This window comes from Eubalaena glacialis, chromosome 1, assembly GCF_028564815.1.
Source record: "Eubalaena glacialis isolate mEubGla1 chromosome 1, mEubGla1.1.hap2.+ XY, whole genome shotgun sequence".
NCBI classification, from domain to species: Eukaryota; Metazoa; Chordata; class Mammalia; order Artiodactyla; family Balaenidae; genus Eubalaena; species Eubalaena glacialis.
Window position 1 is genome coordinate 46,517,956 of NC_083716.1, and position 17,028 is coordinate 46,534,983.

The window sequence follows — 17,028 nt, forward strand, 5'->3', positions numbered from 1 at the left end:
CTGTTACAAATTCAGCTTTGTTATATAGTCTCCTCAACAAATTTATGCCTTCCTACTCTCTCCCATTATCTAATCCTAATGTCTTAGAGTTGAGAAGAGTGGGATAGGAGAGAGAGGTAGCAGCTACTGAGTGCCCATAGTATAACAGAAACTCCACTAGATGTTAAAATGACGGTTTCATTTAATTTTTGAACATTAATTTCATCAACTATTAAATGAAGATAATAGAACCCATCTTGCAGAGTTCTTACGAAAATGAATTTTAGAAATGTATAAAGTGTCTTGGATAGTATTTGGCATCATCTATAGTAAATTTTATCTATTGTTATTATCTTCACAGAAGTCCTGCACTGTAGCTAGTATCATTGTTTTCTTTTTATTGATAGATAAAATGTTTCTTACATAAGACAACTGATGGAGCCAATATCTGACCCAGCCCCAAATGCCACTTACTCATTCATCCTTCAGGGATTTATTGAGGTCCTCCTGTATTCTAGGTCTGGGGGATACGGGTAATGCTCTCATGGAGCACAAAGTACAGACGGGTAAATTTATAAGTGCAGTAGAGTATCATAGGAACATTGACAGAAACGTGTGGAAGGGAATGATTTTACATGGTTTTGGGAGAGAAGGGGTTGTCACTGAACACTTCACTTGGACTAAATCTTGAGACATGCTAGTGTTTGCGCAAGGGAAAGGATAGGGAGAAGTGTATTCTGCGCAGAAAATAGCATGAATAAAGGCCAAGAAGCATAAAATTGCCAGATCATCAGTATGTATGGAATGTAAAATACCGGTGGGGCTTGATGAGAAAATGGTCTGGAGTAGGAGCTTCTGGATGCCAAGAAAGGAGTTGGAATTTTATCTTGTAGGCCATGGGGAGCCACTGAAGGATTTTAAACTGGAAAGTACCTAAACCAGTTTTGCAGCAATCTTTTAAGCCAAAATAATATAAATTAACATATTCCCATGGTAACAAGTCAAATAGTACATATTTAGGAATAAAGGACTCAGTTCCATGGTGCAGGTAGTTGATAGAGGTTTCATCCTGTTGTCTCTATAGGTGGGATCCTCTCCTGATGAGGACAGCATGGCTGGATGCTCTCAGTTTATGACAGGGAATTGGCAGTGAGCAAGAGTCACTTCAGAGCATGAGAGTAGGAAGCTGGGCATAGATTCCCCAGATCCCTGAATGAAGAAAAGCTTAATCTTCAGCCTTACTGCAGTGGTCCCAAGTTCAATTTCTTTTAATAAAACACCCTTATCAACTCTTGCTGAAAGATCCAAATCCAAAGCTTCTCTGAGGGTTGTGAAATGGGGTGAGTCTCTCTTTATTATGATTTACCTCCTCTTATTCACTTTTTAACTCTAAAAATTATTGAAATGTCCTTTTCACTAATGGCCTTTCTCATCACTATTATGGATTCATACTCTTTTTATACCTATCATACCTTAATATTTGTTTCACCTTCTTGAACTAGAATCTAGTTTTTCTTTTTAAAAAAGTTCATTTTGTCTGTAGTGGGGATAACTGGAAGAGTGTGGCCTGGATGTAGGGAGACCTGTCCAGAGAGTACTGATTGTGTGGCCCAGGTGAGATGGTGGGGGCCTGAATCAAGGGAAGCAGCGGGTGTGGAAAGAAGGGAAGTATCCAGAGGTGTCAGTGAGCAGCTCTCACAGATTAGGCATGGGAGACAAGGGAGAAGTAGGAGTGTAGGATAACTGTCAGATTTTAGACATGACTGACTGGGCTTTTGGCAAAACATGAGGAGAACTGAGTTTGGAGCAGAATATAAGGAGATTCAGTTTGGACAATTTGAATTTGTAGCACTATTGAGACATCCTGGTTATAATGTCTCTGTAGAACTGGTGCTCAGGAGGGATGTACAGAAAAAAATATGGACTCCTGAGTCATCAGTATATGACTGTTGATGATTTAATGTATTGGGCATCCTCAAGACCACCCTCAAGCTCAGTGATTCACTAGAAGGACTCACAGAACTCAGAAAAGCTGTTATACACATGGTTATGGTTAATTACAATGAAAGGAGGAGACAAAGTCAGCAAAGGCAAAAGTTGTGAGGGCAGAGTCCAAGCACAAGCTTCTAGTTGTCCCTTTCAGTGCATTTGTGCAGATGGTACTTACTTATCCCAGCAATGATGTGTGGCAACCCCTATGGAGGACTGCCAACCAGGGAATCTCACCAGAGCCATGATGTCCAGGGATTTTGGGGAGGGGGTTGGTCAGATAAACATGGGGTGCCCACATGACTGACCTTAGCTACTTAGTCTCCAGCCCCTTTGGAGGTCACATTGATACTGTGTGGCGCAAGATCCGCACCACACATCACATTGTTAGCATAAACTATCTGGCGTGGTCCAGAAACATAGGCAATCTTATCAGGCAGGATATTCCAAGGGCTTAGAAGTTATATTCCAGGAGGCAGGCAAGGGCCAGACCTTTCCTTGGAAGGTGCACAGTTTGAAGATACCAGACCTGCCGAGTCAGCCCTTTCCTGCACAGAGGGGATTGGATGAAGTCACTGGGCTGGCTACGTATTGCAGAAACAGAAGAGAGCTGTGGGCAGGACTGTCGAGATCTCCAGCCTCTCAGGGAGGATCTCATGAAAGGGCCTTGGGAAGAACGTCAGAGAGCTATGAGGACAGCCTCTAAGCAGTATTGTGCCAGAAACCAAGGGAGCAGGAGATACCAAGGAAACCATAACACATATGGCAGGAAATTCAGGCAGGAGGGTGACTAGAAAACGGATCCTCTGGATTTGGCAGTTAAGAGCTTAGTGCCGTTTTTAACAGACTGTTTCCACTGGAGCGGTTGCGGCTGGAAATGTAGGCGATGGAGACAAGAGACACAGACGGATATTTCGAGCTGCTTGATCATGATGGGAAGGAGAGTGATAAGGTGGCAGCTAGAAAGGAGTAGCAGGTCAAGAAGTGAATTTATCTGACCATGGGAAACATGGGAAGACTCGAGTATGCTTATAGATTGTGGGAAAGAAGCTGAGAATAAGAGTGAGTGTGAGAGACGGAGGGAGAGAGACAACTTGAAAACACAGGTGAGAGAAGATGAGCCATGTGGAAGGGGTGTGCCTGGGGTGTTGAGGAGAGTGGTAGGGGATCCACTTCAGGGGAAGGGAGAGGGAGCTGACTGCCAAACACAGCCGAAGCACTTACGGATGTTATCAGCTGAGGTATGACACCATAAAGTTTAGGCCGGAAAGTCGAGTCCAGAGTTTGAATGCACGTGGGGATGAGGAAGTGAGCAGAGTACAAGGGTAGCAGATTATGATAAAGGAGCTGGTGAGAGTTTAGCTAAGCTACCCTGTGCCACTGCTGCCTCGGCATCCATTTTGTTTAACCATGTGTCCTGCAGGGACCTTAAACTGACACTAGCCCCCTTTGTAAGCATATGCCTCAGATGGCAGCCCAGAGAGTCACAGCAAATGTAAATTCCTAATATGACCATGGCATTCACCAACAACCCTTCCCCTGCCTCCCAGGGCCTGTATGCCTTATGGGCCTCTTAGATGAGACCCCCGTGGGGCTTTCCAAAGCCCCGCTCTTTTGGATTGAGTTGACCATTCCGCCCCTAGCCTGGGAGCTCCAAAGCACTTATCCGTGCACCCTAATAAAGGCATGTGCCCCGAGTCCTGTCAGTCTCTCTGCCTGTACCTTGCCTTGACCTCCCCATGTGACCCCTCGAGGCATGCCATATTCTTCCTCCAGGACCTGTGAGTGATAAACTTCTCTATTTCAGTTTCTTTTGTAGTCTGTTGTTGAACCTGGGCTCACCTGAGCTCTGCTTAACAAATGTTAATTTAACAAAGTCATAATAGGAGTAGAACAACAATTTTGGAGGTTCTGTGTGATGACCTCCAAAAGTCTAGAGTGTGGCCTGAGACCAGCAGGTGAAGTTCAGTGGCATCCAGGGGTTAATAAGTGTTGAGGGTTAAGGGTTGGAATGTGTCATCCACAGGACGATCTCTTGTTTGGGCAAATCCTGTGCCTTACCCAGTGGAGAGGAAGGTGCTGGACTGGAAGCTCCACGGGGTTTGTTTTCTAGAAGCTGATGGTAGTGTCTTCTCTCACGTACAGTAAGGCTGTGAGGATGGCTTAACGCATAAGCATCGGACGGACTAAAACCAACTGGCTTAAACAGTTGCAAATATGTGAGATGAGCACCTTCAGGGCCAGCTTTGGAGACTCCAGCTCTATTTCTCTGCTGTTCTCTCAGCTTGGCCATCCCCTATGTGTAGGATTAATTCTCTTAAAATTTTTTTTTAAATTAAAAAGTTGTGGTAAAATACACATAACATAAAATTGAACATCTTAACCATTTTTAAGTGTACAGTTCAGTGGCATTAAGTACCTTCACATTGTTTTGCAGCCATTGCTCCCGCCCATCTCCAGAACAGTTCTCATCTTGTACGACTGAAACTCTGTGCCCATTAAACAATAACTTCCCATTTCTCCCTCCTCCCAGCCCCTGGCAACCACCATTCTACTTTCAGTCTCTCTGAATTTGACTGCTGCAGGAACCTTATAAGTGGAATCGTGCAGTATTAGTCCTGTTGTGACTGACTTATTTCACTTACCATAATGTCCTCAAGGATCATCCATGTTGTAGCATATGTTAGAATTTCCTTCATTCTGAAGGCCCAATAATATTTTGCTGTATGTATCTACCACATATTGTTTATTTACTCATCCACTGATGGACGTTTAGGTTGCTTCCACCTTTTGGCTTTTGTGAATGATATTTTGTGAATAATGCTGCTATGAACACGAGTGTACATATATCTGTTCGAGTCCCTGATTTTGTTTCTTTTGATATATATCCAGAGGTGGAGTTGCTGGATCATATGGTAATTGTATGTTTAATTTTTTGAGGAATTGCCAGACTTTTCCATAGCTGCTATGCCATTTTACATTCCCACCAACTCTGGGCTTATGTCTTGAGCTGCTTTTCTCCTGGTGGAAAATGTTCCAGGCTCTACCTCCCCATGCTATGATGTCAGAGGAAGGGTGGAAGCTTCCAGCATTCTAAACAGTAGCTATGAGACAGACCCTGCTTGGGCTGCTCAGGTCACATGGCTAACCCTGAACCAATGATGGTAAAGGGAATGGGGTGAACTGGTGGGCTTCAGAAAACCCGGCCCACCCTTGTACTGGGGGAAGGGTCCCCATAAGTACACATGCTCCATGGAGCCTCAAGTGAGGACCATTGATACAAAGAATTCAGGCCTTAGTTATTTCAGGTAAAAAGGCATTTTCATGTACATATGTGTTGAAGGACCATTATCCTGAAATCTGAATTCTTTTTACCTCTCATTTTTGTCTCCTTGCTTCACTGAAGCATATATTTCTCTGACATTTGGAGCAGTGGCCCCATGATGCAGGATTGTTAGGAAAAAGGCTAGCTTGTTTTTAACACATGGTTTTCTTTCATTAACTTTACAAGGGAAGGGGAACTTTTGCCAAATGTCAGTCTGTAATCTGCAATGGGAGAAGACAGTTTGGCCAGACTCCCCTGGACTCAGAAGAAAGACCTGCACTCAGTCCTTGGAAGGCTGCTTGTTTACTGCTGGTGAACACCAACTTCCTGCCTCTGGGCTAAAGAGTTGCCCCTTTTATGAGAGGCCTGGGCTGGGCGGCACAGGCCACCTTCCCACAGTCACCTGGATGATTTAAGATCTCATCAGGAAAGAAGCTGTAGATGCCAGTTCCCAGGTCCACATTCAAACAAAGATTCAAAGGGAAAGGCCTTGGAAACAAATATGCCTGGCTCTTTCAGAAGCAAAATGTCAGCTGGTCACAGCCTAGCTCTGAGTCCATTTTAAAGCTTTCATTGTTAATCAGGACCAACTCTGTGAAAATGAATTTTCTTGTGAAAATTCAGATGCTGTAGGCTCTCCCTCTGCCCTGGCAAAGGGAACATAGGGCCCACATATGGAATAAAGAGTAGGTCCCACTTAGAGCGCTCAGTTGCTCTGGCGACTCTGGTTACCAGCTTGATACCTTCCTGCTTGCCTCAGATCTGGGGCTAGTCCAGGATGGGGTGTCCTGAGAGCCACCTCACAGAGGTATGTGCACCTGGGATCCCTGTCTCCCACCCTCGGCTGGGGCGGGCAGGCAGTGCTCACCCCCCCCGCCCCGCCCTCCCCACCGCTGTCCCCCCCTGCCCCCCCCATGCCCAGGCCCCTCATCAGCATCCCTTCCTGTCTGAATAGGAGCATCTGCCAGGTTGACTGAGTCTGAGAGGGACCAGGACAGACCTTCCCTCATGTTTTCTTTGGTCCCATATTCCCAGGCTTCCTGGCTGTCAGCTCAAATAGTGGCCAACCAATGGCATGCCCTAAACAGCCCTGAAGGAGGCTCCACGCAGGAACCCTGCTAAGACTGGTGCTCGGAATACAGCCGAGTGGGCTTCCTTATCCTGGCCTAGCGCCGCGGAGCGGGACCTGCATTCCACAGGGGGCCCAGGATGCTTTGACCTCCAAGCTGCCGGCCCAGCAGCCTTGGCTTTGTGTGGCTCCGAACAGGCGGGCCTTTCTTCATCGGGGCCTCCCAGGGCAGTAGAGAAAGTGCCCCAATCCCGTTTCCCACCCTCTAAAAAGCGGGGACTTTGACTTCCCTGGGTGTTCTAGGCCCTTCTTGTTTCATCAGGAGGATCCTGTGCGTTTGATCTAAATCTGGTCTCCCGCTGGAAAGACCCAAACAATCTGAGTCAAAACAGTATTAACAGGAAACCTGTTTCTTAAGACCAAGAATGCAACCAAAATAGCTCCAAGTCTTTAATTCTGATAGCAGCACCATTTGGGGAAGGCCTTTACCTGAGAGAAACAATAAGTGGAACTCTGTCCCCAAATATTCTGGCCTGCAGGGCCTTGCCAACCAGGGAGCCTGGGGCTGCAGGGCTGCATAGCGCACAGAGGGGGCAGGACCCCCTACGCACACCTGAGCACAGAGAGCGGGGCATTCCCCGAGAGCCATGCAAGCAAAAGGTGTGTTTTCACTGAGTGAACTGACCAGGTATTTCTGTTTGGTGGAGATAACTGAGAATTTTAGGAGGAAAAAAAAAATCCTGGTTTTTTTCAAGGGACTTTCATTTTCAATGTGGAATATTTGTGAACTCAAAACACTGCAAAGAAGAAAAGAAAAATCACCCATAATCTTACAATACAGAAAGAACCGCAGTAAGAATTTTCTGGGAACTTTAATGTTTCTTTTATTTATACGTGCACACACATACACACTTTTTAATGGTTTATGTGCTTCTTGTTTTAGTTTAGTTTTTTTTTTTTTTTTCTTTTATGGCTGCACCACTCGAACACGGGATCTTAGTTCTCACAACCAGGGATGGGAAACCTCAGCCCCTGCAGTGGAAGCGTGGAGTCTTAACCACTGGACCGCCAGGGAAGTCCCTGTTTTAGTTTCTTGGCCACCTATTTCTCCCTCTCTCCATGCAATCACTGCTACCAGCTTCTAGGCGTATTCTCCCCATGTACAAGCATTTATTTTTTTATTTATGTATTTATGTTTTCATATGCAAGTGGTAGCATAGCAAAATACTTTTGTGGACCTTCCTTTTTTTTTTTTTTTTTTTAACTTGACCATATATCTTGGAGAGTTTTCCATATCAGAATGTACAGATCCATTTAATTCTTTTAAAAAGTTGTATAATATTCCACTGCATGATTGCACCATAATTTTTTCAGTCCCGTATTGTGAACATTTGGATTGTTTTCAGACCTTTGATATTAAAAAAATACCATATCTCACTTCCTAAAAGTGACATTATTGGGTCAAAGGATTTCACATGTTGAGAGCTGTTGCCAGACTGCTCTCCACAGAGCAGCTAGTCCCAGTCTTCACTCCCACCTGCAAGATATATGAGGGTGTTTATTTCCCCGCACATATTGCTCATACAGTTTGCTATCATAGTTTAAAAATTTTGCCAATCTCAGAAGTGAAAAATATATCATTGTGTAGCTTTACTTTGCATTCTTTTCAAGAGTGTGATTGAAAATATTCTCCCATATTTGAAAACATTTGCATTTTTGTTTCAGTGAAATGTACATGTTATTTGTTTGCCCACTTTTCTTCTGGGCTGTTGGTATCTCTCTTTCTCAACTTCCTTTTTGAGAATAAGGTTTTTATTTTTGGGTCACTACTCCTTTACTTCTTTCTTCTTAGCCCAACAAGAATGGAAGCTAAGAGCTGCTCACAATACAGAGTTTCTTTTTCTTCTTTTTAATCCCTGCCTCACAGGCTGTCTGCTTCCTGAAAATATGTCTTACCCGTGCAGTTCCTCATTCAGCCTGGTCTCTGATGCTCCCTCCTGGTGACCAAACAAGGCCCGAGGTGGATCCTACCACTAGTGATACACTCAACTCCCTTGGAAGTAGTCAAGAGATAATAGATCTTGCATCTCAGTTTGTACCAATCACCCGGGAGAACTCTGCTTCTGCAAATTTTTATTTTTAAAGATGTGCAGCTGCATACATTTTCTTTTTGCATTGTCCTGTATTGGAAGTTAAATGCTTCCAGAAGACCTCCCTATTTTGTGCTTCACAATTTCAGAATTTCCCCTACTGTTTCAAAGATGGAGTTTACAGTTGAACTTATTTCTTCAATTTTTTGCTTTTTTGTGATTTCTTAAAGGTGTAAGGAGAAATACTGGCTTTTTTCACCCCTTTATATTCACATTTTCTATATAATTTGCATTGTGTATTTCTGGTTTATAACTAGATTAATGCTTTTTCAACAAAAATGATCTTCTTTTGAGACAAATGTTGTTTCTTCTTGTAGATAATAAGGAACAGTAAATAATTTTTTCTCTATAAAAAAGTTTTTTCTTTATATTTTTTTCTTTCTACTATGGATAGAAACCTCATATAGAGTCATTCTCCCACTACACACAAAACAGAAAACAATAGATGACACAAAGTGATATATGTCTGTTATAAGAGTACATGTGTGGACTAAATCAACAGTAAAAACTGTACAAAGCAAACATACAAACCAATCCTAAACTTGGGGAATCCCAAAGACACATATTAAAAAAATTAAGTTTTATTGACTCTTTAAGTTTTGATAATCTGTAAATATATTTCATGAGAATAGTATAAAATACAGTCCAGTGCAAGACCTCCAACATTCTAGGTCTTTTATTCCAACCACACATTTTCTAGGCACAATGTCCTTTGCTAAGACTTGGTTGATATGTTTTATACTTGAATACCTTTACATAGCATTCTTCAGAGGGCAGTTTTATCTTGTTAAGATACGTCTAACAGTGTACGACAAGCTTGAACAAGTGGCATGTCCAGTTGGTGAAACAAATCTTGTTACTTTTGCCAGAAATTCTTGTCCTCTGTAAAATTCTTCTCTGTGGTAGTTGGTGGAGAGCAGAAAAGCTCTTAGAGTTTAATATTATTGATTCCAATTCCTTACTGTGCCCTGGAAGAACCAAGTAATTGCAAAAAGTTTTACTTTATTAAGAGCTTTCCCTGTCATTATTCAATGATGCAAAATTCTGAAGAGACTGAGATATTTATTGGAAAAGATTTCCTTATCCTCAAGTCTGAATGTTACTAGGTCATCTGAGCTTTCACTTGTGATTTTTAAATTCTTTAAATTTATTCCCAGGTATTGGCCTTTTAATTCTATCTTTTAATTTTAGAAATAACCACAGGGAAAGGAGTATAGCCTATAATACTAGACAGATGTAGACAAAAACCTATAGAAACCACATGACTTTTTCTACTCTGTGCTCTCTCTAGCACTCACCCTGCCCCAATTACCAGTGAGATTTTAGGATACTCACACAATCTTTTTCCATCTCTTTTCACTTACTACAGTTCCTGCATTTTGAGGTGTCAGGATCTAAGACAGTATCAGACAGGAGGCTCTTTCTTTCACATCCAAATTTTAATTGATTTTATTAATTGCTTAAGGTAGAGACTCCTTTGATTCTGAGTTGACTGATTGGATGGTTCAGCCTCCAAGAGCAGGACCTGTTACTTCTGAGAATGAATGATGTTTGGACCTGGCTGATGCGTTGTGGTCGGGGGAAACCCAGGCAGAGTTGATCACTGCTAAGGAAAATTTTTTATTTGGTCAGTCTAATACATTTTTAATTGACACATTTCCAAGACCCAGTGTTGGGTGAAATGCTCATCTTTTGTTACAGACTTAAAAAAAAATCTGTTTTGTCTGATATGAGTATCACTACCCCTAGTTTTTTATCATTTCCATTTGCATGAAATATCTTTTTCCATCCCTTCACTTTCAGTCTGTGTGTGCGTGTCCTTAGGTCTGAAGTGACCCTCTTGTTAGCAGCAGATAGATTTTTTTTTTTTTTTATCCAACCAGCCATCCTATGTATTTTGATTGGGGCATTTAGTTCACTGACACTTAAAGTGATTAATGATAGGTATGTAGTTATTGCCATTTTGTTACTTGTTTCTTGGTTGTTTTGTAGTTCTTTTCTGTTCTTTTCTTCTTCTTTTAGTTTCTTCCCTTGTGATTTGATGATTTTCTTTAATGGTATGCTTGTGTTCCTTTCTCTCTTGTTTTTGTGTATCTATTGTAGGTTTTTGATGGGGTTCATATATGTTGACCTATAACTATACCTACTTGTTTTAAACTGGTTGTCATTTAACTTCAAACACATTCTAAAAGATCTACATTTTTTTTTACTCCTCTCCCCCACATTTTGTGTTTTTGATGTCATATTTTACATCTTCACGTTTATCCCTTCATTGTTTACTGTAGTTAGAGTTGATTTTACAATTTTTTGTCTTTTAACCTTTGTACTAGTTTATTGAAGTGGTTGATCTACAACTTTTACTATATATTTGCCTTTACTAGTAGAATTTTTCCTTTGCTATAGATTCTTACTTCTCGTAGTCTTTTCCACTTAGAAAAGATCGCGTAACATTTCTTTTAGTGTAGGTTTAGTATTGATGAACTCTTAGTTTTTGCTCAGCTGAGTTCTTTATCTCTCTTTCAATTCTAAATGATAGTCTTGCTGGGTAGAGCATCCTAGGTTGCAGGCTTTTCCCTTTCAGCACTTTAAATATATCATGCCACTGCCTTCTGGCCTACAAAATTTCTGCAGAAAAATCAGTTGATAGCCTTATAAGGGTTTCTTTGTATATGACTCTGTTTTCTTTGTATATGACTCTGTTTTCTCTTGTTGCCTTTAGAATTCTCTCCTTACCTTTAACTTTTGTCATTTTAATTATGATATCTCTTGGTGTCTGTTTGGATTCATCTTGTTTGAGACCCTCTGTGCTTCCTGTATCTGGATATCTGTTTCTTTCTTCAGGTTTGGGAAGTTTTCAGCCATAATTTCATCAAACACGTTTTCATCCCCCTTCTCTCTCTTCTTCTGGGACTCCTATTATGTGAATGTTGCTTGATGTTGTCCCACTTCACTTAAACTGTACTCATTAAAAAAAAATTTTTTTTTGCTGTTCTGATTGGGTGATTTCTATTATTCTAGCTTCTAGATCACTTATGCTTTCTTCTTTATCACCTAGTCTGATATTAATTTCTTTTAGTTTGTTTTTCATTTCAGTTATTGTATTCTTCAGTGCTGTCTGGTTCTTTTTTGTATTTTTAGTTCCTTGTTAAAATTCTCACTGTGTTCACCTATTCTTTTCCCTAATTCAGTTAGCATTCTTATTAGTAACGCTTTGAACTCTTTATCTGGTAATTATTTTTTTCCCTTTCATTAGTTGTTTTTTTCAGGTGTTTTCTCTTGTTCTTTCATTTGAAATAAATTCCTCTGTCTTCTTATTGTGCTTAACTTTCTCTGTCTCTATGAAATTAGGTGAAACAGTTACCTTTCCTGATCTTGAAGGGGTTTCCTTGTGGGTGTGTCCCTATACAGTCTGTGTTTGCCAAGTGGCTTTGGTAGGAGAGCTGGACCTGACTTGAACACAAGTCCTTTCTTTCCCCAGGGTGTGCTGGCAGCTATCACCTTGGTAGGAAGTGAGGCTGGAGATGGAGGGGAGCTTGGGCTTCTCCTGTGCTCAGTGGTCAACACCACCCTATTGGGGGTAGGATCGGGTCCCAAGTTGCTAGAGCAGAAGCCCTGAAGGTTGGGTCCAAGCTGGCTCTATTCCCTTTAAGTGTGTGCTCTCTTCCTTCCCAGCAGTGGCACCCTTGTTCAAGAGGGGAGCAGTGCTGGAGCAAGAGGGGCTGGAGTGGGTGCTTGGCATGGGTTGGGGTGCAGGCTGTGGCGGTCCCGGCCCCAGTCACGGTTCTGGGCCACTCCTGATCTGCTGCCTTGATAGACGCCAGCAATGTCTGCCCCTTCCCCATTCAGATGCCATTCTGGGTCTGAGCTGGCTCTGTCCCTCACGATTGCGCACTCCTCTTGTCTTTGTCAGCCCTCACCCCTGGGGCGTGTGCTGGGGTGGTCATAGGAGATCGGCCAGAGTCCTGGGCAGTTTCAATCTGCTTCCTCTGGCTTGTTTTGGGTGTAAGCAAGCATGTGTGAGCTCTTCATGAGTGGAGTCTAGGTTTCTTACAGCCCTGCCATCAGTCCTACTGATTTTCAAACCAGCTAAGGGAACTCATCCTCCTGGTGTTGGACCCCAGGGTTGGGGTGCACAATATGTGGCTTGCACTGCTCACTTTCCGGGGAGGATCTTTCAGGCCATGTTATCTCCTCCTCTTCTGTGTCCCCTCCTTGGGGCACAGATCCTGACCTGATTGCTTCCCTTCCTACCTGATTCTGTATGGATCTTTCTTACAGCCTTGTTTGTGTAAGAGTCTTTCTTCCAGTCTCCAGTTAGTTTTCAATGAGAATTGCTTCATATGTAGATGCATTTTTCATGTGTGTATGGGGGGAAGTGAGCTCCATGTCTTCTTACTCTGCCATCTTCATCCAGAAAAAGATGCCCTCCTCATCCAGAAAAATTTTAAAGTTTATTTCTTTGGGGGAATTTATAATGAATTTATAACAAATGGAATTTGGAGGTTGTTATCAATAATAATACATTTATCATCCCATTGGGATTATTTAGAAAACAGCCAGTTATATACCCCCACTTTCCAAACTAGAGCCCTCAGTGTGTGATTGAGGATTGCCTGAGTGACTAAATGAACCTGCTGCTACTGTTGACCTAAAACAAATAGACTGCCAGTTATTTCTCCAGCAAAGATGGATTTATTTGGGATCAGTAGAGAATTGCAATTCAGGGTCTGTAATCATGATGAGCCACATGCAAGTCCCTATACAAAAAGGGGAGGAGAGAGTCTTTATAGAAGGCGAAAGGAAGTTGGGAGGGCTATAGTAAACAAAGAGTTCATGGTTTTTCACTGGCTGCATCCTTGCCAGGAAAGAAGAGGAGTCTTCCAGGTGGGTTCTGCTATTGTTGCAGGGCACGAGAGCTCCCCTTCTGTTGTCCCAATTCTACTTATTTGAGGGTTTTGTTTATTAATATTTTATAGTACCTAGGGCACAGTGGATATTTTAGACCTAGTCTTTTCCCCCACGGCCTCTAAACATCTACCCTGATAAAAGACATGACATAATTTTTAGCTACTTGGTATAATTTTGTTACAGATTTACAGAATGCATTTTTATTTTTTTATTTTATTTTATTTCTTTCCCAGAATGCATTTTTAAAAAAACTCCTGTGTTGCTACCGAACTAAGTCAAGGGGCTAATCAAAGACACTGGAAGGGTCTGTGTTTACAAGGTGATAGATATTAGCTACTGAGTTGTTCAGCTCTTTTTCCGATCTCCTGATATTGCACAATCCTGTGTTCAGATACAGAAAGCTAAAAGTCATATTTCCCAGTTGCCTTTGCATGTGGGATCCTAGATGGGCTGTATGGTCCACCAATCAGGTGCACCCATGTGAGACAAATTTGGAACTGAGATGAGGAGCAAGAGAGGCATGGCATGGGGGATTCATTTGCTGATGTAGATCGTAGCATAGGAAGCATGTTTGGAACCAGTCACATAATGTTCTAAATTCACTACAAGAAACTCTTTGTATGGTTATATTACCAACCATAGGTAATTAGATAATAAAGCTTGTTTGTTTCAGATTGTCTTGGGAATTGCTTTTTAATCACTTAAAAAATATGTAAAACATATTTTGTCCCAAACATATTTGTTCCAAAGTTGAAACTCTGTAACTAGGTGTATTTTGAGTCTAGTTGCCATTCCTCCCCTCTACCTCTTTTCTCCTTCCTTCTTTATGTAGCACATTCAAAAAATTAATTTTTGGTTTGTTTTTCCAGTATTTAATTTTACAACTATAAGAAAGTGCATTTATATTTGTATTTGTATTTCCCTCAATTTCTTACACAAAAGGTAGATATTTTATTTACTGTTATGCTTCTTGCTCTTTTTTCCGTAACATGTTCTTCACATTGTTTCGCATAAGGATATGGTGTATGGAGATTTTTCCTTCTCTTGTCAAGTTGCCCTGGCTACTACCCCCAACACAGTGCTTAGTGGGGAAACCTTTATTACCCATTCAGCAAGATGTTGGCTTTGGGGTGGCATTGTATATGTATGAAATCATATATTCATCAAACCAAGATTTGTCAATTCTTCCTTAATTGAATATTTTCTAAAATCAGAAATGGATGTCAGATTTTGTCAAATGGAGACAGAAACCATGCTTGTTATTTTAAAGAGAATTTAACATGTAACTAACTGAAAAACCAAAAGAGACTATTAAGGTATCTGGGAGGTGGTGGAAACTGTGGGAAGCAGTTACCACACCTGAGGCTAGGGGAATACAGGGAAGAGGGACCCCATGGAACTCAGAGCTCTGGGGATTCCACTGCTTGGCTGGTGCCCAGTGTCTGAGTTCAGAGGAAAGGCTCTGAGGAGCTGGACCTCAGCTCCCCCCTCAGGGGAGGGGGCACTTGCCGGCCGGAGGAGCAAGCCCTGGAAATATAGCTAATTGAATTAAAAAGCTGCTACTGAAACAAACCACTACATCTGAGGTAACAAAACAAGATTGGGATGACATGGGCAAGAGGGAGAACAGACAAGGAGCAAGTCCTCTGCCTACCATCCCCCAGCCTCACACTCTCCATCCAGTGCCCCCAGCACCCCCTTTCCCTCCATGGGCAGAGTCTAAACGGGGCAGCAGACCAAGCTGGAATGTGGTTTGCAGGGTCCCATCACAGAGCAGATATAGAAGGGGTGGACTTGAAGCTAAAGGACAACAGCTAGGTAACTGGTGCAACACCTCTAGAAATGACATGATTTTTCTTCTTGGAGGTATGGCCATCATGAATTACATATTAATGTAATTAATATGTAATTAATGTAAGCTTTCTAATACTGAGTTTTTCCTGGAATGAATCCCTCTTGGTCATGATGAATTACTTTCTTAATACTATACTGTTTGCTTATATTTTAGTTAAGATTTTTAATATCAGTATTTGTACATGAAATTGGTTTATAATTTTCTATTTAGGGTAGTATTTATCAGATATTGATATCTGTGTTAAGTTTGCTTCATAAAAAGAATTTGGAAATTGTAATTTTTTTCCCATGTTCTGTACCAGTTTAAGTAGCTTTGGGGTTACCTGACTTTAACAGATTGCTAAATTCCCTTGTGAAACCACCAGGGCCTGGTGAATTATTTGGTGAGAACATTTTTGCAATTTTCTCCATAACTTCTATAGTAACTTATCTCTTCAAATTTTTTTTAATCTCTAAAGGTTCAAATTTGGTAAATTGTATTTTCCTAAAAATTATTTATTTTAGTTAGGTTGTCAAATTTATTTGCATAAAGTTAGCAAGGTATTGTCTTAAGATACTAAAAAAATTCTCGACATTCACAGAAAGATAGACAAGATGAAAAGGCAGAGGGCTATGTACCAGATGAAGGAACAAGATAAAACCCCAGAAAAACAACTAAATGAAGTGGAGATAGGCAACCTTCCAGAAAAAGATTTCAGAATAATGATAGTGAAGATGATCCAGGACCTCGGAAAAAGAATGGAGGCAAAGATCGAGAAGATGCAAGAAATGATTAACAAAGACCTCGAAGAATTAAAGAACAAACAAACAGAGATGAACAACACAATAATGAAAACTACACTAGAAGGAATCAATAGCAGAATAACTGAGGCAGAAGAACGGATAAGTGACCTGGAAGACAGAATGGTGGAATTCACTGCTGTGGAACAGAATAAAGAAAAAGAATGAAAAGAAATGAAGACAGCCTAAGAGACCTCTGGGACAACATTAAACACAGCAACATTCACATTATAGGGGTCCCAGAAGGAGAAGAGAGAGAGAAAGGACCTGAGAAAATATTTGAAGAGATTATAGTCGAAAACATCCCTAACATGGGAAAGGAAATAGCCACCCAAGTCCAGGAAGCGCAGAGAGTCCCACACAGGATAAACCCAAGGAGAAACACGCCGAGACACATAGTAATCAAATTGCCAAAAATTAAAGACAATAATTATTGAAAGAAGCAAGGGAAAAACGACAAATAACATACAAGGGAACTCCCATAAGGTTAACAGCTGACTTCTCAGGAGAAACTCTACAAGCCAGAAGGGAGTGGCATGATATACTTAAAGTGATGAAAGGGAAGAACCTACAACCAAGATTACTCTACCCAGCAAGGATCTCATTGAGATTCGATGGAGAAATCAAAAGCTTTACAGACAAGCAAAAGCTAAGAGAATTCAGCACCACCAAACCAGCTCTACAACAAATGATAAAGGAGCTTCTCTAAGTGGGAAACACAAGAGAAGAAAAGGACCTACAAAAGCAAACCCAAAACAATTAAGAAAATGGTAATAGGAACATACATATCGATAATTACCTTAACCGTGAATGGATTAAATGCTCCAACCAAAAGACACAGGCTTCTTGAATGGATACAAAAACAAGACCCATATATCTGCTGGCTACAAGAGACCCACTTCAGACCTAGGGATACATACAGACTGAAAGTGAGGGGATGGAAAAAGATATTCTATGCAAATGGAAATCAAAAG

General features: G+C 41.4%; 1 pseudogene; it reads left to right on the forward strand.

The window, feature by feature from the left end:
* Positions 1-2,993: 2,993 nt before the first annotated feature.
* Positions 2,994-17,028, forward strand: part of LOC133091123 (S-adenosylmethionine decarboxylase proenzyme-like) — a 29,521-nt pseudogene continuing 15,486 nt past the window's right edge.